This window comes from Lithobates pipiens, unplaced genomic scaffold (assembly GCF_037356315.1).
Source record: "Lithobates pipiens isolate NorthernLeopardFrog02 unplaced genomic scaffold, aLitPip1_a1.2 Scaffold_8, whole genome shotgun sequence".
NCBI lineage: Eukaryota > Metazoa > Chordata > Amphibia > Anura > Ranidae > Lithobates > Lithobates pipiens.
In genome coordinates, this window is record NW_027507903.1 from 568,339,079 (window position 1) to 568,358,340 (window position 19,262).

Below are 19,262 nucleotides of genomic sequence, written 5' to 3' on the forward strand. Positions count from 1 at the left end.
GCATTGTGTGCGCTTTGGCGTACGCACATGCGTACTAGCACATGAAGTTTCTCGGCCGTTCTCGCTCTTCTGCACATTTGCATTGGCAAATATCTATGTGCCAATCTTCTGCAAACCATTCTCTGACAGAGACATCATCTTTTTTTTCCACACCTTTGAAAAAGCCCTTTTGAATTCCTCGGTGCTTTGTTCTTTCTGTGTGATGAAACTAAGGGAAGCATGTCACATAGATGGAAAATGCCTCTGTTGTTCCAGGATGAGTAGACATTGTATCTTGCAAGGTCTGTTGGATGCAGAGCTAAAGATTTTAGCTGGGTGGAATATGGTGGAAGGCAAAAGAGCACTGAAAGCTTGATCTTCCGGTCAATTTTCCATCCATATGGTTTCCTACAAGACCTAAGGGATGAAGAGTAGTGTTTTTCATAGATTAAGGACCCCAAGGCTCACAAAATGGTTAGAGAGTAGTGCCCCATGTGAGGATCGAACTCACGACCTTCTGATTATGAGACTGACACGCTACCTGCTGCGCTAACGAGGCCAATTAGTGAAAGTGATATGTGTGTCATAGCTGGCCACCATACTTGGAAGCTGATGGCGGTGGCACATCTTTTTTTCCCTTTGGTTTTCTCTATTTTTCTCAAAACAAGGCAGCTAGTTTTCCCATATGGTCTAGCGGTTAGGATTCCTGGTTTTCACCCAGGCGGCCCGGGTTCGACTCCCGGTATGGGAAAAGCAAGTCTTTTTAACGACCCGCACACTCCTAGTGCTGAAACCTCCAAGCTGTTTTTCCATTGTAACCTCCAATCATTCCCTTGTTGTCAAAGTACCAAGGGTCAAAGCCAGGGATGCAGACAAGACAGGTCAAGCCGGGTCAGGACAGGAAATTAAATACTATCAGGAACACAGGAACTCACAGGGCAAGCTGAAGTTCATCCAGCAACTAATGGCTCATGCACGCGCTTTGGCGTACGTATATGCGCACTGGCACATGAATTTTCACACATGAATAATATCAGGATCACAGGAACTCACAGGGGAAGCTGAAGATCATCCAGCAACTAATGGCTTATGCTGCTAGCTTTAAATAGGCCACTGGGCACCAGAAATTGTCACGCATTGTGTGCGCTTTGGCGTACGCACATGCGTACTAGCACATGAAGTTTCTCGGCCGTTCTCGCTCTTCTGCACATTTGCATTGGCAAATATCTATGTGCCAATCTTCTGCAAACCATTCTCTGACAGAGACATCATCTTTTTTTTCCACACCTTTGAAAAAGCCCTTTTGAATTCCTCGGTGCTTTGTTCTTTCTGTGTGATGAAACTAAGGGAAGCATGTCACATAGATGGAAAATGCCTCTGTTGTTCCAGGATGAGTAGACATTGTATCTTGCAAGGTCTGTTGGATGCAGAGCTAAAGATTTTAGCTGGGTGGAATATGGTGGAAGGCAAAAGAGCACTGAAAGCTTGATCTTCCGGTCAATTTTCCATCCATATGGTTTCCTACAAGACCTAAGGGATGAAGAGTAGTGTTTTTCATAGATTAAGGACCCCAAGGCTCACAAAATGGTTAGAGAGTAGTGCCCCGTGTGAGGATCGAACTCACGACCTTCCGATTATGAGACTGACGCGCTACCTGCTGCGCTAACGAGGCCAATTAGTGAAAGTGATATGTGTGTCATAGCTGGCCACCATACTTGGAAGCTGATGGCGGTGGCACATCTTTTTTTCCCTTTGGTTTTCTCTATTTTTCTCAAAACAAGGCAGCTAGTTTTCCCATATGGTCTAGCGGTTAGGATTCCTGGTTTTCACCCAGGCGGCCCGGGTTCGACTCCCGGTATGGGAAATGCAAGTCTTTTTAACGACCCGCACACTCCTAGTGCTGAAACCTCCAAGCTGTTTTTCCATTGTAACCTCCAATCATTCCCTTGTTGTCAAAGTACCAAGGGTCAAAGCCAGGGATGCAGACAAGACAGGTCAAGCCGGGTCAGGACAGGAAATGAAATACTATCAGGAACACAGGAACTCACAGGGCAAGCTGAAGTTCATCCAGCAACTAATGGCTCATGCACGCGCTTTGGCGTACGTATATGCGCACTGGCACATGAATTTTCACACATGAATAATATCAGGATCACAGGAACTCACAGGGGAAGCTGAAGATCATCCAGCAACTAATGGCTTATGCTGCTAGCTTTAAATAGGCCACTGGGCACCAGAAATTGTCACGCATTGTGTGCGCTTTGGCGTACGCACATGCGTACTAGCACATGAAGTTTCTCGGCCGTTCTCGCTCTTCTGCACATTTGCATTGGCAAATATCTATGTGCCAATCTTCTGCAAACCATTCTCTGACAGAGACATCATCTTTTTTTTCCACACCTTTGAAAAAGCCCTTTTGAATTCCTCGGTGCTTTGTTCTTTCTGTGTGATGAAACTAAGGGAAGCATGTCACATAGATGGAAAATGCCTCTGTTGTTGCAGGATGAGTAGACATTGTATCTTGCAAGGTCTGTTGGATGCAGAGCTAAAGATTTTAGCTGGGTGGAATATGGTGGAAGGCAAAAGAGCACTGAAAGCTTGATCTTCCGGTCAATTTTCCATCCATATGGTTTCCTACAAGACCTAAGGGATGAAGAGTAGTGTTTTTCATAGATTAAGGACCGCGAGGCTCACAAAATGGTTAGAGAGTAGTGCCCCGTGTGAGGATCGAACTCACGACCTTCAGATTATGAGATTGACACGCTACCTGCTGCGCTAACGAGGCCAATTAGTGAAAGTGATATGTGTGTCATAGCTGGCCACCATACTTGGAAGCTGATGGCGGTGGCACATCTTTTTTTCCCTTTGGTTTTCTCTATTTTTCTCAAAGCAAGGCAGCTAGTTTTCCCATATGGTCTAGCGGTTAGGATTCCTGGTTTTCACCCAGGCGGCCCGGGTTCGACTCCCGGTATGGGAAATGCAAGTCCTTTTAACGACCCGCACACTCCTAGTGCTGAAACCTCAAAGCTGTTTTTCCATTGTAACCTCCAATCATTCCCTTGTTGTCAAAGTACCAAGGGTCAAAGCCAGGGATGCAGACAAGACAGGTCAAGCCGGGTCAGGACAGGAAATCAAATACTATCAGGAACACAGGAACTCACAGGGCAAGCTGAAGTTCATCCAGCAACTAATGGCTCATGCACGCGCTTTGGCGTACGTATATGCGCACTGGCACATGAATTTTCACACATGAATAATATCAGGATCACAGGAACTCACAGGGGAAGCTGAAGATCATCCAGCAACTAATGGCTTATGCTGCTAGCTTTAAATAGGCCACTGGGCACCAGAAATTGTCACGCATTGTGTGCGCTTTGGCGTACGCACATGCGTACTAGCACATGAAGTTTCTCGGCCGTTCTCGCTCTTCTGCACATTTGCATTGGCAAATATCTATGTGCCAATCTTCTGCAAACCATTCTCTGACAGAGACATCATCTTTTTTTTCCACACCTTTGAAAAAGCCCTTTTGAATTCCTCGGTGCTTTGTTCTTTCTGTGTGATGAAACTAAGGGAAGCATGTCACATAGATGGAAAATGCCTCTGTTGTTCCAGGATGAGTAGACATTGTATCTTGCAAGGTCTGTTGGATGCAGAGCTAAAGATTTTAGCTGGGTGGAATATGGTGGAAGGCAAAAGAGCACTGAAAGCTTGATCTTCCGGTCAATTTTCCATCCATATGGTTTCCTACAAGACCTAAGGGATGAAGAGTAGTGTTTTTCATAGATTAAGGACCCCAAGGCTCACAAAATGGTTAGAGAGTAGTGCCCCATGTGAGGATCGAACTCACGACCTTCTGATTATGAGACTGACACGCTACCTGCTGCGCTAACGAGGCCAATTAGTGAAAGTGATATGTGTGTCATAGCTGGCCACCATACTTGGAAGCTGATGGCGGTGGCACATCTTTTTTTCCCTTTGGTTTTCTCTATTTTTCTCAAAACAAGGCAGCTAGTTTTCCCATATGGTCTAGCGGTTAGGATTCCTGGTTTTCACCCAGGCGGCCCGGGTTCGACTCCCGGTATGGGAAAAGCAAGTCTTTTTAACGACCCGCACACTCCTAGTGCTGAAACCTCCAAGCTGTTTTTCCATTGTAACCTCCAATCATTCCCTTGTTGTCAAAGTACCAAGGGTCAAAGCCAGGGATGCAGACAAGACAGGTCAAGCCGGGTCAGGACAGGAAATTAAATACTATCAGGAACACAGGAACTCACAGGGCAAGCTGAAGTTCATCCAGCAACTAATGGCTCATGCACGCGCTTTGGCGTACGTATATGCGCACTGGCACATGAATTTTCACACATGAATAATATCAGGATCACAGGAACTCACAGGGGAAGCTGAAGATCATCCAGCAACTAATGGCTTATGCTGCTAGCTTTAAATAGGCCACTGGGCACCAGAAATTGTCACGCATTGTGTGCGCTTTGGCGTACGCACATGCGTACTAGCACATGAAGTTTCTCGGCCGTTCTCGCTCTTCTGCACATTTGCATTGGCAAATATCTATGTGCCAATCTTCTGCAAACCATTCTCTGACAGAGACATCATCTTTTTTTTCCACACCTTTGAAAAAGCCCTTTTGAATTCCTCGGTGCTTTGTTCTTTCTGTGTGATGAAACTAAGGGAAGCATGTCACATAGATGGAAAATGCCTCTGTTGTTCCAGGATGAGTAGACATTGTATCTTGCAAGGTCTGTTGGATGCAGAGCTAAAGATTTTAGCTGGGTGGAATATGGTGGAAGGCAAAAGAGCACTGAAAGCTTGATCTTCCGGTCAATTTTCCATCCATATGGTTTCCTACAAGACCTAAGGGATGAAGAGTAGTGTTTTTCATAGATTAAGGACCCCAAGGCTCACAAAATGGTTAGAGAGTAGTGCCCCGTGTGAGGATCGAACTCACGACCTTCCGATTATGAGACTGACGCGCTACCTGCTGCGCTAACGAGGCCAATTAGTGAAAGTGATATGTGTGTCATAGCTGGCCACCATACTTGGAAGCTGATGGCGGTGGCACATCTTTTTTTCCCTTTGGTTTTCTCTATTTTTCTCAAAACAAGGCAGCTAGTTTTCCCATATGGTCTAGCGGTTAGGATTCCTGGTTTTCACCCAGGCGGCCCGGGTTCGACTCCCGGTATGGGAAATGCAAGTCTTTTTAACGACCCGCACACTCCTAGTGCTGAAACCTCCAAGCTGTTTTTCCATTGTAACCTCCAATCATTCCCTTGTTGTCAAAGTACCAAGGGTCAAAGCCAGGGATGCAGACAAGACAGGTCAAGCCGGGTCAGGACAGGAAATGAAATACTATCAGGAACACAGGAACTCACAGGGCAAGCTGAAGTTCATCCAGCAACTAATGGCTCATGCACGCGCTTTGGCGTACGTATATGCGCACTGGCACATGAATTTTCACACATGAATAATATCAGGATCACAGGAACTCACAGGGGAAGCTGAAGATCATCCAGCAACTAATGGCTTATGCTGCTAGCTTTAAATAGGCCACTGGGCACCAGAAATTGTCACGCATTGTGTGCGCTTTGGCGTACGCACATGCGTACTAGCACATGAAGTTTCTCGGCCGTTCTCGCTCTTCTGCACATTTGCATTGGCAAATATCTATGTGCCAATCTTCTGCAAACCATTCTCTGACAGAGACATCATCTTTTTTTTCCACACCTTTGAAAAAGCCCTTTTGAATTCCTCGGTGCTTTGTTCTTTCTGTGTGATGAAACTAAGGGAAGCATGTCACATAGATGGAAAATGCCTCTGTTGTTGCAGGATGAGTAGACATTGTATCTTGCAAGGTCTGTTGGATGCAGAGCTAAAGATTTTAGCTGGGTGGAATATGGTGGAAGGCAAAAGAGCACTGAAAGCTTGATCTTCCGGTCAATTTTCCATCCATATGGTTTCCTACAAGACCTAAGGGATGAAGAGTAGTGTTTTTCATAGATTAAGGACCGCGAGGCTCACAAAATGGTTAGAGAGTAGTGCCCCGTGTGAGGATCGAACTCACGACCTTCAGATTATGAGACTGACACGCTACCTGCTGCGCTAACGAGGCCAATTAGTGAAAGTGATATGTGTGTCATAGCTGGCCACCATACTTGGAAGCTGATGGCGGTGGCACATCTTTTTTTCCCTTTGGTTTTCTCTATTTTTCTCAAAGCAAGGCAGCTAGTTTTCCCATATGGTCTAGCGGTTAGGATTCCTGGTTTTCACCCAGGCGGCCCGGGTTCGACTCCCGGTATGGGAAATGCAAGTCCTTTTAACGACCCGCACACTCCTAGTGCTGAAACCTCAAAGCTGTTTTTCCATTGTAACCTCCAATCATTCCCTTGTTGTCAAAGTACCAAGGGTCAAAGCCAGGGATGCAGACAAGACAGGTCAAGCCGGGTCAGGACAGGAAATCAAATACTATCAGGAACACAGGAACTCACAGGGCAAGCTGAAGTTCATCCAGCAACTAATGGCTCATGCACGCGCTTTGGCGTACGTATATGCGCACTGGCACATGAATTTTCACACATGAATAATATCAGGATCACAGGAACTCACAGGGGAAGCTGAAGATTATCCAGCAACTAATGGCTTATGCTGCTAGCTTTAAATAGGCCACTGGGCACCAGAAATTGTCACGCATTGTGTGCGCTTTGGCGTACGCACATGCGTACTAGCACATGAAGTTTCTCGGCCGTTCTCGCTCTTCTGCACATTTGCATTGGCAAATATCTATGTGCCAATCTTCTGCAAACCATTCTCTGACAGAGACATCATCTTTTTTTTCCACACCTTTGAAAAAGCCCTTTTGAATTCCTCGGTGCTTTGTTCTTTCTGTGTGATGAAACTAAGGGAAGCATGTCACATAGATGGAAAATGCCTCTGTTGTTCCAGGATGAGTAGACATTGTATCTTGCAAGGTCTGTTGGATGCAGAGCTAAAGATTTTAGCTGGGTGGAATATGGTGGAAGGCAAAAGAGCACTGAAAGCTTGATCTTCCGGTCAATTTTCCATCCATATGGTTTCCTACAAGACCTAAGGGATGAAGAGTAGTGTTTTTCATAGATTAAGGACCCCAAGGCTCACAAAATGGTTAGAGAGTAGTGCCCCGTGTGAGGATCGAACTCACGACCTTCCGATTATGAGACTGACGCGCTACCTGCTGCGCTAACGAGGCCAATTAGTGAAAGTGATATGTGTGTCATAGCTGGCCACCATACTTGGAAGCTGATGGCGGTGGCACATCTTTTTTTCCCTTTGGTTTTCTCTATTTTTCTCAAAACAAGGCAGCTAGTTTTCCCATATGGTCTAGCGGTTAGGATTCCTGGTTTTCACCCAGGCGGCCCGGGTTCGACTCCCGGTATGGGAAATGCAAGTCTTTTTAACGACCCGCACACTCCTAGTGCTGAAACCTCCAAGCTGTTTTTCCATTGTAACCTCCAATCATTCCCTTGTTGTCAAAGTACCAAGGGTCAAAGCCAGGGATGCAGACAAGACAGGTCAAGCCGGGTCAGGACAGGAAATGAAATACTATCAGGAACACAGGAACTCACAGGGCAAGCTGAAGTTCATCCAGCAACTAATGGCTCATGCACGCGCTTTGGCGTACGTATATGCGCACTGGCACATGAATTTTCACACATGAATAATATCAGGATCACAGGAACTCACAGGGGAAGCTGAAGATCATCCAGCAACTAATGGCTTATGCTGCTAGCTTTAAATAGGCCACTGGGCACCAGAAATTGTCACGCATTGTGTGCGCTTTGGCGTACGCACATGCGTACTAGCACATGAAGTTTCTCGGCCGTTCTCGCTCTTCTGCACATTTGCATTGGCAAATATCTATGTGCCAATCTTCTGCAAACCATTCTCTGACAGAGACATCATCTTTTTTTTCCACACCTTTGAAAAAGCCCTTTTGAATTCCTCGGTGCTTTGTTCTTTCTGTGTGATGAAACTAAGGGAAGCATGTCACATAGATGGAAAATGCCTCTGTTGTTGCAGGATGAGTAGACATTGTATCTTGCAAGGTCTGTTGGATGCAGAGCTAAAGATTTTAGCTGGGTGGAATATGGTGGAAGGCAAAAGAGCACTGAAAGCTTGATCTTCCGGTCAATTTTCCATCCATATGGTTTCCTACAAGACCTAAGGGATGAAGAGTAGTGTTTTTCATAGATTAAGGACCGCGAGGCTCACAAAATGGTTAGAGAGTAGTGCCCCGTGTGAGGATCGAACTCACGACCTTCAGATTATGAGACTGACACGCTACCTGCTGCGCTAACGAGGCCAATTAGTGAAAGTGATATGTGTGTCATAGCTGGCCACCATACTTGGAAGCTGATGGCGGTGGCACATCTTTTTTTCCCTTTGGTTTTCTCTATTTTTCTCAAAACAAGGCAGCTAGTTTTCCCATATGGTCTAGCGGTTAGGATTCCTGGTTTTCACCCAGGCGGCCCGGGTTCGACTCCCGGTATGGGAAATGCAAGTCCTTTTAACGACCCGCACACTCCTAGTGCTGAAACCTCAAAGCTGTTTTTCCATTGTAACCTCCAATCATTCCCTTGTTGTCAAAGTACCAAGGGTCAAAGCCAGGGATGCAGACAAGACAGGTCAAGCCGGGTCAGGACAGGAAATCAAATACTATCAGGAACACAGGAACTCACAGGGCAAGCTGAAGTTCATCCAGCAACTAATGGCTCATGCACGCGCTTTGGCGTACGTATATGCGCACTGGCACATGAATTTTCACACATGAATAATATCAGGATCACAGGAACTCACAGGGGAAGCTGAAGATTATCCAGCAACTAATGGCTTATGCTGCTAGCTTTAAATAGGCCACTGGGCACCAGAAATTGTCACGCATTGTGTGCGCTTTGGCGTACGCACATGCGTACTAGCACATGAAGTTTCTCGGCCGTTCTCGCTCTTCTGCACATTTGCATTGGCAAATATCTATGTGCCAATCTTCTGCAAACCATTCTCTGACAGAGACATCATCTTTTTTTTCCACACCTTTGAAAAAGCCCTTTTGAATTCCTCGGTGCTTTGTTCTTTCTGTGTGATGAAACTAAGGGAAGCATGTCACATAGATGGAAAATGCCTCTGTTGTTCCAGGATGAGTAGACATTGTATCTTGCAAGGTCTGTTGGATGCAGAGCTAAAGATTTTAGCTGGGTGGAATATGGTGGAAGGCAAAAGAGCACTGAAAGCTTGATCTTCCGGTCAACTTTCCATCCATATGGTTTCCTACAAGACCTAAGGGATGAAGAGTAGTGTTTTTCATAGATTAAGGACCCCAAGGCTCACAAAATGGTTAGAGAGTAGTGCCCCGTGTGAGGATCGAACTCACGACCTTCAGATTATGAGACTGACGCGCTACCTGCTGCGCTAACGAGGCCAATTAGTGAAAATGATATGTGTGTCATAGCTGGCCACCATACTTGGAAGCTGATGGCGGTGGCACATCTTTTTTTCCCTTTGGTTTTCTCTATTTTTCTCAAATCAAGGCAGCTAGTTTTCCCATATGGTCTAGCGGTAAGGATTCCTGGTTTTCACCCAGGCGGCCCGGGTTCGACTCCCGGTATGGGAAATGCAAGCCCTTTTAACGACCCGCACACTCCTAGTGCTGAAACCTCAAAGCTGTTTTTCCATTGTAACCTCCAATCATTCCCTTGTTGTCAAAGTACCAAGGGTCAAAGCCAGGGATGCAGACAAGACAGGTCAAGCCGGGTCAGGACAGGAAATGAAATACTATCAGGAACACAGGAACTCACAGGGCAAGCTGAAGTTCATCCAGCAACTAATGGCTCATGCACGCGCTTTGGCGTACGTATATGCGCACTGGCACATGAATTTTCACACATGAATAATATCAGGATCACAGGAACTCACAGGGGAAGCTGAAGATCATCCAGCAACTAATGGCTTATGCTGCTAGCTTTAAATAGGCCACTGGGCACCAGAAATTGTCACGCATTGTGTGCGCTTTGGCGTACGCACATGCGTACTAGCACATGAAGTTTCTCGGCCGTTCTCACTCTTCTGCACATTTGCATTGGCAAATATCTATGTGCCAATCTTCTGCAAACCATTCTCTGACAGAGACATCATCTTTTTTTTCCACACCTTTGAAAAAGCCCTTTTGAATTCCTCGGTGCTTTGTTCTTTCTGTGTGATGAAACTAAGGGAAGCATGTCACATAGATGGAAAATGCATCTGTTGTTCCAGGATGAGTAGACATTGTATCTTGCAAGGTCTGTTGGATGCAGAGCTAAAGATTTTAGCTGGGTGGAATATGGTGGAAGGCAAAAGAGCACTGAAAGCTTGATCTTCCGGTCAACTTTCCATCCATATGGTTTCCTACAAGACCTAAGGGATGAAGAGTAGTGTTTTTCATAGATTAAGGACCCCAAGGCTCACAAAATGGTTAGAGAGTAGTGCCCCGTGTGAGGATCGAACTCATGACCTTCAGATTATGAGACTGACGTGCTACCTGCTGCTCTAACGAGGCCAATTAGTGAAAGTGATATGTGTGTCATAGCTGGCCACCATACTTGGAAGCTGATGGCGGTGGCACATCTTTTTTTCCCTTTGGTTTTCTCTATTTTTCTCAAAACAAGGCAGCTAGTTTTCCCATATGGTCTAGCGGTTAGGATTCCTGGTTTTCACCCAGGCGGCCCGGGTTCCACTCCCGGTATGGGAAATGCAAGTCCTTTTAACGACCCGCACACTCCTAGTGCTGAAACCTCAAAGCTGTTTTTCCATTGTAACCTCCAATCATTCCCTTGTTGTCAAAGTACCAAGGGTCAAAGCCAGGGATGCAGACAAGATAGGTCAAGGCGGATCAGGAACTTGATGTCAAAGTTCCAAGGGTCAAAGCCAGGGATGCAGACAAGACAGGTTCAAGTCGGGTCAGGACAGGAAATCAAATACTATCAGGAACACAGGAACTCACAGGGCAAGCTGAAGTTCATCCAGCAACTAATGGCTCATGTACGCGCTTTGCCGTACGTATATGCGCACTGGCACATGAATTTTCACACATGAATAATATCAGGATCACAGGAACTCACAGGGGAAGCTGAAGATCATCCAGCAACTAATGGCTTATGCTGCTAGCTTTAAATAGGCCACTGGGCACCAGAAATTGTCACGCATTGTGTGCGCTTTGCCGTACGCACATGCGTACTAGCACATGAAGTTTCTCGGCCGTTCTCGCTCTTCTGCACATTTGCATTGGCAAATATCTATGTGCCAATCTTCTGCAAACCATTCTCTGACAGAGAAATCATCTTTTTTTTCCACACCATTGAAAAAGCCCTTTTGAATTCCTCGGTGCTTTGTTCTTTCTGTGTGATGAAACTAAGGGAAGCATGTCACATAGATGGAAAATGCCTCTGTTGTTCCAGGATGAGTAGACATTGTATCTTGCAAGGTCTGTTGGATGCAGAGCTAAAGATTTTAGCTGGGTGGAATATGGTGGAAGGCAAAAGAGCACTGAAAGCTTGATCTTCCGGTCAATTTTCCATCCATATGGTTTCCTACAAGACCTAAGGGATGAAGAGTAGTGTTTTTCATAGATTAAGGACCCCAAGGCTCACAAAATGGTTAGAGAGTAGTGCCCCATGTGAGGATCGAACTCACGACCTTCAGATTATGAGACTGACGCGCTACCTGCTGCGCTAACGAGGCCAATTAGTGAAAGCGAAATGTGTGTCATAGCTGGTCACCATACTTGGAAGCTGATGGCGGTGGCACATCTTTTTTTCCCTTTGGTTTTCTCTATTTTTCTCAAAACAAGGCAGCGAGTTTTCCCATATGGTCTAGCGGTTAGGATTCCTGGTTTTCACCCAGGCGGCCCGGGTTCGACTCCCGGTATGGGAAATGCAAGTCATTTTAACGACCCGCACACTCCTAGTGCTGAAACCTCAAAGCTGTTTTTTCAACTTCCGGTTCCGGCGCCGCATGGAGTGACTGCTCCTCCACTCAGCTCCCGCAGCGCGACCCTGAAATCGGCTTATAAATTCGGCTGAGCGGCTGGGAAACCACCGATCCACCTCTGCCATAGCCTTCTGTAGCCATGGACAAATTTCTGGAGAAATCCGGCGCGCGAACGAACGCGGCGCGGCCGCAAATTGAGGCCACGGCTTCGGCCTTCTCGGCTACCTTCTCCTCGCAGCGCACGACAGACATGGAGGTGAGCAGTGACCCATCCTCCCCTCGCTCTGCACAACCCCTACTGACCTCTCAAGCTCCTCCATCCCAGGGCACTCTCCCCACAGCCCCTGCTGGTGATTCCACTACGGAACGCATTGCCCAGGCCGTGGCTGCTCTATTATCCCCCATGATCTCTGCATCGGTGGAAAAGGCCGTAAATGCAGGCATGCAACAGCTAAAGGCCCAAATAGGCGAACACCACACCAGACTAAACGACCTGGAACACCGCGTGTCAGACATGGAGGAGGAATTATACCAGGCCCAAGCCACTGAACGCTCCCAGGACAGGACAAACCAATACATCTTGCAGAAGCTCGATGACTTGGAAAATAGGGCCAGACGGAGTAACTTGTGATTCGTTGCCATCCCTGAGTCGCTTCAGACCTCCGAATTATCTGACTTTTGCACGGTTCGCATCCCAGAAGCCCTGGGCCTCCCGGGCCCCTGCACGGTAGAGAGGGCCCACCGTATGGGTCCCGCCACACCTGAACGCAAATCCCCTAGACCCATAATTGCAAAATACCTCAATTACTCTGACAAGGCCCTGATCCTGCAGAAGTTCAGACAAACCCGCTCTCTTCAACTGGATGGAATCAAGGTCCTGATCTTCGCCGATTATTCCATCGAGGTCTCCAAGAAGAGGAAAGCATTCCAGCAGGTGTGCTCGGAACTTTTCAAAATGCAACTCAAGTTCTCCCTGGCCTTCCCGGCTGTCCTGCGCCTCAAAGCTCCGAACGGCGACCAGCTGACCTTTCAAGATCCCTCCGAAGCGGAGGCATTTCTGCGCTCTCTTCACTCGGAATCGCACCCCCACACCCCATCCAAGTCATCATCATCGCTCAACCGCTCCCTGGACCAAAGGAGCCCACGGAAAGACTCGCCCAAAAGGTTCAGGCCCTCTGCCCCGGACCGCCATCCCCGTGATACCCCTCGGTGCGGTCATGGGGGTCTCCCTGTTTCCTCCTCTGCTCACCTCTCCGGTGTCCTTTTTGCTGGGTCCGTCAGACTTGTAAGTTGCCTTGTTAGTTTTAATTCATCCGATCAGGCACGGTTGATGCTCTGCCTGATGTCTACCCGGTTTCTCTTTTTCTTAGGCCTTGTACCAAGTTATGCTCCTATGTAGCAGTCACACCACCGTTGTTTTCTTGGCCACCTCTACATCGACTGACTCTCTGTCCTCGCTTAGACGTGGCCCTGCCGCTATTGCGGCCATTCTATACGTTGTACTTTATGGTTACACTAGTACCTTTGTGTGTTTACTTGCTTTTTATATGCTCTTTCTGTTACGTATATTTTCACGGTCCACATTTTCTTTTATATATATATGCTCCCCCTTTAGACTACCCTGCTTTTCTGGGTCTCTATCCTAAAATGTTTAAACTACATGTATATACGAAGCTCCCTCCTTACATGACTTATGACGTTATTGTGCTCCCTCTGGACTCACTGTGCATGACTAGTGCCGTACCATGGCACGTATTCTTTTTTGGCTCTCCCTTGGCACTTTTAACCTCGCTCATACTCCCACCCGAGTGCTGTTGCTCCATGCCTTGGGTCGTGCACTGGGGGCTGGCCTACACAGTGACTCTATGCGTAAAAAAGCGAAGTTCGCTCCAATGTTTTTGTATGTTTTTAAGTTTATTCCCCATCCCCCCTGCTCCTCCCCCCCTATCTCCTATCGGAGACTACGTCCCCCCTCTGCCCGTCACACTTTACGGGTTCCACTGCCACACCGGGTTCTTTTTATTCAATCTACAATCCAGCCGACTCGGTCCACCGGCTAGCGTTAAATATACAACATCGGCCCATTTCCCCTTCTCGCCCCCCCTGACATGAACATAATATCCTGGAATGTGAAAGGCCTCAGATCGCCCAATAAGAGAATGAAAGTCCTACGGCACCTAAAAAGATTGAAAACAGATATTGCCCTCCTGCAGGAAACCCACTTATCCGCTCCAGACTTTCATCGCATGCAGAAACTCTGGGTTGGAAAGGTCCTAGGCTCAGATGCCGTTAACCGTAAGGCGGGTGTTCTCCTGCTGATACATAAAAACCTCCCCTGCGAAGTACTGTCCACACACTCAGATTCTCAGGGCAGACTCCTCTCAGTGCATATTCGCCTAGGAACCAAAGACCTAGTGATCACTAACGTGTACGCTCCCAATAACCCTGGTAAATCCTTTTATAGCGGTCTGACCTCCTGGCTCCTTCGTTTCACCCAAACCCCCCATTTGGTCGGTGGTGACTTCAACGACATCCTACACCACGTAGACGACAGATCCCCTCCCCCACGACATAGGTCAAAAAGCACTCCCTCTGCCACCTCTGTTTTTGCCTCCACCATGGAGTCCCTACATCTTCGTGATCTGTGGCGCCTATCTCACCCGGCAGACAGGGAATACACCTTTTACTCCCACCCCCATAACATGTTCTCGAGAATCGACTATTTTTTCGGATCCGACGATCTCATCCCTAATCTGTCTGAAGCAGAAATACTTGACATTGCTATTTCTGATCACGCCCCGATCGTAATTCGACTTGACAACTTAGATCTCCCACCACACCCTAGACTATGGCGCTTCCCCTCCTACCTCCACAATAATCCTGACTTCCGACACTTTATGGCGGTATCCTGGCGTGAATACTCGTAAGCGAATTCCCCACACTCTGATTCCCCCAACCTCTTCTGGGATGCTGGTAAAGCGTTTCTCAGGGGCCGAATCATCTCCTATGCGTCTTCTTTCAAAAGAAACGCCCTGTCCCATTATAAACGCGCCAGCGCGAGACTACATCTAGCCCAAAGATCCCTCTCCACTAATGATTCCCCCAACAATAGAGCCGAATGGAAGGCAGCCAAGCAAGGATTTGACACCTGGGCGGACACACTCGAACGCACCAAAAGATCTCAACTCGACGCAACGCTCCATAAATTTGGCAATAAGGCGGGTAAACTCCTAGCGAGGCTGTGCAAAGGCGCATTCCACCCGACGCACATCACCTCTCTTAAAGATACGAAGGGTGTCCTTCACTCCACCCCACAAGCAATTAACAAGGTGATGCTAAACTACTACACGGCCCTCTACGCTCCAGACCCTATAGATAATGCCTCTGCCCGCTCTTTCCTAGATAGTGTGCCCCTATCTAAAGTCACCTCTGAACAATTAGAAACCCTTAATGCCCCCATCTCACTCGCCGAAATCTCCTCCACGATCCGCACACTAACCCCGTCCAAAGCTCCAGGTCCCGACGGTTTCACCAGTGAATTCTATAAAACCCTCTCCTCCATCGCAGAGCCCACACTCCACAAGGTATACAATGGCATCTGGTCCGGTGGTCCATATCTCCCCTCTGGGAACCAGGCTGTTATCAAACTCCTCTACAAAAAGGGGAAGGACCCCCACGAACCAGGCTCGTATAGGCCGATTTCCCTCCTCAACCTGGATGTCAAGATACTGTCCAAAATAATAGCCACTAGACTAGCTGCCATCATTCCCTCCCTAATTCACCCTGCCCAATCTGGCTTTGTGAAAGGCAGAACCGCCACCCTGAACATCCGTAAGGTTATGCTCGCCCTGGAACATGCAAAAAACAACCCCGATGGGGACTTTGCCATTATAACATTAGATGCGGAGAAAGCCTTCGACAATGTCAGTTTTGATTGGCTTTCTATGACTCTATCCGAAATGGGCTTCAAGGGTCACTTCTGCCACCTTATCAAAGCCATGTATTCTTCCCCTGCAGCTAAATTAGTTGCGGCTGGTGTTCTCTCAGATGAATTTCACCTGCACAAGGGCACTCGTCAGGGGTGCCCACTCTCCCCTCTCCTCTTTAATATCGCCCTAGAACCCCTGTCCAGATATTTATCACACAAAGCCCCCCTTCACGGTATCCGCATAGGCCAACATGATCTGCGCACCTCCCTTTTTGCTGATGATGTGCTCATTTTTTCGTCGGACCCTGCCTCCGACATGCTTACCATTAAAGAGGTCTTTGACGTCTTCAGATCCTGTTCAGGGCTTCGAATAAACTACAGCAAAAGTGAAATCCTCCCGATAGGCTCCCATCGTAAACCCCCCTGGACGCAACACTCTATCTTCACAACCGCTAGCTCCCACATCACCTACCTTGGTATTAAAATTGGAAAATTGCCTTCCTCCCTTTACCACCTTAACTACCCCCCCTGATCACAAAAATTTCTCAGGAAATGGTGAACTGGATGGATCTGCCTCTCTCGCTTCTGGGAAGATGCCACCTTCTAAAAATGGTTAGTTTTGCCAGGCTACTGTACCCACTCCAGACCATCCCTCTGCTCCTTCTCCACAAGGACATCAAGACTCTGGAATCAGTTTTTTCTTCCTTTTTGTGGCAGGGCAAACGCCCACGTATAGCCCTAGAAAAGTTGCATCTTCCCAGACACGAGGGGGGTATTAGCTTACCTAACTTAAGATTGTATAATTTGTCATGTTTGTTACGCACTGGTTTGGATTGGATATCCCAATCCTCCAGATACTCCAACTACTCTATGGAAGCCGCCATGGTCTCTCCACTTTCGTTGACAGCTCTCCTCCACTGCCGGTGGAAATCGGTACCACCACTGCTCCAACACAATCTCCTACTCCGGGACACTGCCATAGCCTGGAGAGAAACCAGGAAGTGCCTCAAGCTTCCCCCTTTTGTTTCCAGACACCTCCCGATACAGGGGAACCCTACTTTCTCCCCTGGCCTTCTCCACAAGCCATTCCACCTCTGGAAAGAGAAGGGCATCATCAGCTTTGCTACACTTTGTGACCTGGACTCTGGCCGCCCTCTGCCTTTGGTCTCCTAGCAGAAAGGTTTTCCCTCCCTCCAGCCCATGCCTTTCATTATAGGCAATGTATCAGCTACTTAAAAGACATCTGCAGAGAGGAACGTAAACGCTTCACCTTAACTTTCTTGGACCGTCTGCTCAGGGATGATACCTACAAAATATTAGACATCTACAAACCCTTGCTCCAGCGATACTCCTCCCCACTGACATCTTCATCTGTCGCCAACTGGAAGAAAGACTTTCCTGACCCGGATTTAGTGGAAAAAATTCTGCAAGGTCTCAACAAAGTCTACCGCCTAACTCCCAACGAACTTTGGAGAGAATCGCAACTGAAAATTGCCCATAGGGCATACCTTCCCTTCCTTCCATCTGCCACTGATCAGGACACCACCAAGTGCCCCCACTGTCTTCTCAACAGGCCCTCGCTGGCTCACCGCTTCTGGTCCTGCTCCTATATTTCATCTTTTTGGGACCGGATACTCGCCTACATCTTCAAAGTAACCTTATTGAAATTGCCAAAGGACCCCCTCCTCCTCATCTTTGGTTATTGGGACCCTCTCTTACTTCCGTGGTCTCCCACCAGTGGCCTCGTGCCCCCCAACTGCACGCCTTGCAAACCTTCCCACAAAGACTGGGCTCTACTCTGCTTGCTACTAGCCAGGAAATCTATTCTAAAATGCTGGACTTCTTCTCTGCCCCCCTCCGTCGATCAGACGCAGAAAGACCTCCTTTCACTCCTCTACAAGGACCGATGCAACGCAAATTTTCGGGACGAAAAAGCGAAGTCTCGCTTCTATGCGCTGTGGCTTCCCTTCATATCGACCACTCTCTCCCCGGTGGACATTACCAATTTGGAACAATACACTTTTTTCTACTATGGCGCTCCTTCATCCGTTCGGGGGGTCAGATCCCCCCCCCCCTAATGTCTAATCTGCTCTCTACAACCCACTACCCCCAGGAAATACCCTACGGAACTCCCCGCCCCTGGGACTAGACACGAGAACCCATGGCTCCTTGCTCTCTCCCCCTCCTTCACCTCCCCCGCTTGCCTTTTCCTGTATGTGTCCCTCCCTCCCCTCCCCCCCCCCCCCCTTTTTCTCTTTTTTCTTTACTTAATCTTGGGAAATGTAATTTTCTTGGTTAACTTTATATTGCTATCGCAACAAACTCTTGCCTCAGGATCCATCCAGTTACTGTCAGTTTGCTGCTCTGTTTTTTTACTTGAGTCATTACTTGCTATTTAGTTCTTTTGATACAATATGTGATGTACGATTAATATGTTGCAGCCTTACTCTGTTCTCAATTCTCTTCGCGCACCTCATCTGTGATGATGGTCCTACTGTACTGCACTTACCTTTGTTGCATATGTAATGTTATGTCTGTTTCATTTCTCAATAAATACTCTTTAAAAAAAAAAAAAAGCTGTTTTTCCATTGTAACCTCCAATCATTCCCTTGTTGTCAAAGTACCAAGGGTCAAAGCCAGGGATGCAGACAAGACAGGTCAAGCCGGGTCAGGACAGGAAATGAAATACTATCAGGAACACAGGAACTCACAGGCCAAGCTGAAGTTCATCCAGCAACTAATGGCTCATGCACGCGCTTTGGCGTACGTATATGCGCACTGGCACATGAATTTTCACACATGAATAATATCAGGATCACAGGAACTCACAGGGGAAGCTGAAGATCATCCAGCAACTAATGGCTTATGCTGCTAGCTTTAAATAGGCCACTGGGCACCGGAAATTGTCACGCATTGTGTGCGCTTTGGCGTACGCACATGCGTACTAGCACATGAAGTTTCTCGGCCGTTCTCGCTCTTCTGCACATTTGCATTGGCAAATATCTATGTGCCAATCTTCTGCAAACCATTCTCTGACAGAGACATCATCTTTTTTTTCCACACCTTTGAAAAAGCCCTTTTGAATTCCTCTGTGCTTTGTTCTTTCTGTGTGATGAAACTAAGGGAAGCATGTCACATAGATGGAAAATGCCTCTGTTGTTCCAGGATGAGTAGACATTGTATCTTGCAAGGTCTGTTGGATGCAGAGCTAAAGATTTTAGCTGGGTGGAATATGGTGGAAGGCAAAAGAGCACTGAAAGCTTGATCTTCCGGTCAATTTTCCATCCATATGGTTTCCTACAAGACCTAAGGGATGAAGAGTAGTGTTTTTCATAGATTAAGGACCCCA

General features: G+C 47.4%; 11 non-coding genes across 11 annotated transcripts; 10 read left to right on the plus strand and 1 right to left on the minus strand.

Moving 5' to 3' along the window:
• The first annotated feature begins 658 nt into the window (after positions 1-658).
• TRNAE-UUC (transfer RNA glutamic acid (anticodon UUC)) lies at positions 659-730 on the plus strand. Its single transcript has one exon. It is a non-coding gene; the product is annotated as a tRNA-Glu (tRNA).
• Positions 731-1,771: 1,041 nt separating this feature from the next.
• Positions 1,772-1,843, plus strand: TRNAE-UUC (transfer RNA glutamic acid (anticodon UUC)). Its single transcript has one exon. It is a non-coding gene; the product is annotated as a tRNA-Glu (tRNA).
• Positions 1,844-2,884: 1,041 nt separating this feature from the next.
• Positions 2,885-2,956, plus strand: TRNAE-UUC (transfer RNA glutamic acid (anticodon UUC)). The gene has a single exon. It is a non-coding gene; the product is annotated as a tRNA-Glu (tRNA).
• Positions 2,957-3,997: 1,041 nt separating this feature from the next.
• TRNAE-UUC (transfer RNA glutamic acid (anticodon UUC)) lies at positions 3,998-4,069 on the plus strand. Its single transcript has one exon. It is a non-coding gene; the product is annotated as a tRNA-Glu (tRNA).
• Positions 4,070-5,110: 1,041 nt separating this feature from the next.
• On the plus strand, positions 5,111-5,182 carry TRNAE-UUC (transfer RNA glutamic acid (anticodon UUC)). The gene has a single exon. It is a non-coding gene; the product is annotated as a tRNA-Glu (tRNA).
• A 1,041-nt stretch (positions 5,183-6,223) lies between these two features.
• Positions 6,224-6,295, plus strand: TRNAE-UUC (transfer RNA glutamic acid (anticodon UUC)). The gene has a single exon. It is a non-coding gene; the product is annotated as a tRNA-Glu (tRNA).
• Positions 6,296-7,336: 1,041 nt separating this feature from the next.
• TRNAE-UUC (transfer RNA glutamic acid (anticodon UUC)) lies at positions 7,337-7,408 on the plus strand. Its single transcript has one exon. It is a non-coding gene; the product is annotated as a tRNA-Glu (tRNA).
• Positions 7,409-8,449: 1,041 nt separating this feature from the next.
• Positions 8,450-8,521, plus strand: TRNAE-UUC (transfer RNA glutamic acid (anticodon UUC)). The gene has a single exon. It is a non-coding gene; the product is annotated as a tRNA-Glu (tRNA).
• Positions 8,522-9,369: 848 nt separating this feature from the next.
• On the minus strand, positions 9,370-9,442 carry TRNAM-CAU (transfer RNA methionine (anticodon CAU)). Its single transcript has one exon. It is a non-coding gene; the product is annotated as a tRNA-Met (tRNA).
• A 120-nt stretch (positions 9,443-9,562) lies between these two features.
• On the plus strand, positions 9,563-9,634 carry TRNAE-UUC (transfer RNA glutamic acid (anticodon UUC)). Its single transcript has one exon. It is a non-coding gene; the product is annotated as a tRNA-Glu (tRNA).
• A 2,222-nt stretch (positions 9,635-11,856) lies between these two features.
• Positions 11,857-11,928, plus strand: TRNAE-UUC (transfer RNA glutamic acid (anticodon UUC)). The gene has a single exon. It is a non-coding gene; the product is annotated as a tRNA-Glu (tRNA).
• The last annotated feature ends 7,334 nt before the right edge of the window (positions 11,929-19,262 follow it).